The following is a 1,928-nucleotide window of genomic DNA, read 5'->3' as shown; positions in this document are numbered from 1 at the left end:
GATGCTCTACAACCTGATTATACATGGGATTTAAGTCTATAAACAATGAAGAATTATTGAATTGGTTTAATGGGAAGTTGAAAATGATAGAGTTAGCATTTTCTGAAGGTAAGTCTATTATTTGAAAGAGCAATAAAGGAGGCAGAGAAGTCATAGAGATATAATAAGTAGAAATTATGAGGTCAGAAAATAGGTTGGTGATACTAGCAATTGAGAGGAGGAGAGAGATTTGGGATCTCCTGCAATAAAATCAGTGACTATTTAAATTTTCCGATTGATGGAAAGGGAAAAAAGGAAGAGAAAATAACTCCAATTTTCAATCTGAAAATTTGTCTTAGTAATTGTGCCCATGTAAGGGAAAGAAAGGAGTATTTATGGAAAAAAAAGAATGATCATAGTTTCAGGTTTGGCTATCTTAAATTAAAGGTTAAACAAGAAAATGCATGTGAAGTAACTGGTCCATATGTGTGCATTAAGTCATGAATATTTACTATTATTCTAGATAATTAAACCATAATGTACACCAAACAATAACTGTATTTATAAATAATTTAATTTAATTCCTGTAATAAATACTAATATCCTTATCTTGTAGATGCAGAAACTAAAGCTTATGTGGCATAAATAACTTGCTCAATATGATCTCTAGAGCTCAGATCCAAATCAAGTTGTCTGTCCACAAGACTTATTCCACCACTGTAACATCATAATGATAATCATTACTATTGCTATTATATATAAAAGGAAGTTGTCAGTGAGGTTCAGTAGGAAGTTTCATATGTGAATCAGAACTTTGAAAGAAAATGACTCAGTTGCTTATAGAGATTTAGAAGCCACCAACAGTTAAGTGATAGCTGAAGTCAGAAGAGTAGGTGAGATCTTGCAAAGAGTGTATAGGCTCAGAAAGTGAAGAAAAGAGGAAAATGCCGATACTAAATGATGGGCAAAAGAAAAGTATGATAAGGAAAAGAAAAGGAAGTGTCATTGGGAGAAAAAAGGTCTAAGAGAAGGCAAGGGAGAATACGACTTCAAAAGTATCCATAGTTGTACTGAGTGATCATGCAAGCTAATCAAAAGCACAAGTAACATATTTGAGCATTGAAAGGTCTCTTTGAATTGTGCAAAATAGATTTATTGGAGAGATTAAAAATATTATCTCAAGAAGTTTAGAGAGGAGAGTAAGGAGATAAAATTCCTTTGTTAGAAGGAGAAATCAGTAGCACAAAAGATGGGGAAAGTAAAAGGAAAAAAAAGAGGTTATGTTGGGAAAATAGCCAGAGAAGAATATTTGATGTTATAGGCACAAGGGAATCCCCTTATGATAGCTAAGACAACTTTTCTGCTGAGAAGCAAGGGTGGATTATTACATGGATATAAGGATGTGAAGAGGTGAGCAGTTGAACCTACTTATGTTGACATTTTAATTTCTCTGTTATACAGTCAGAGAGAAAATCCTGTGGTGAGGTTGACCTTAGTCGGGTTAGGACAGAGAACTTGAGAGGAATAACACTTCCCTAGTTAAGATGGGAGTATTGGAAAGACACAGGAAAAAGTAAAGAAGAGAGACCAAGATTTGCGGAGGCATTGGCTGTAATAAGAAACTTCGGCATTTGTTGTGCTTGTTCTCCCACTTAACCTAACAGCTGAAATATATATGAGACAAAATCAAATTAATACAGACTTCAGATTCAGGAAATTACATATAGATTTAACAGAACCCAATGGAAAGAGTTTCAAGGAGGAAGAGCGCCAAACAGTGCCAAAAACAGAGAAATGAAGAATGCACCCAAAAGGGTCGAGTAGCAAATTATGGGAGAGTTTGGAATAGTAGTTTTTTGGTAGAATCACAGAAGTAGGAATTATATTGAAAATAATTAAAAAGGAAAAATGGATGGGAACTTTCAGTCATGAATATGTTTGGCAATGAA

This window comes from Oryx dammah, unplaced genomic scaffold (genome assembly GCF_014754425.2).
Source record: "Oryx dammah isolate SB20612 unplaced genomic scaffold, SCBI_Odam_1.1 HiC_scaffold_17, whole genome shotgun sequence".
Taxonomy (NCBI): Eukaryota; Metazoa; Chordata; class Mammalia; order Artiodactyla; family Bovidae; genus Oryx; species Oryx dammah.
Note: the sequence above shows the minus strand (reverse complement) of the source record.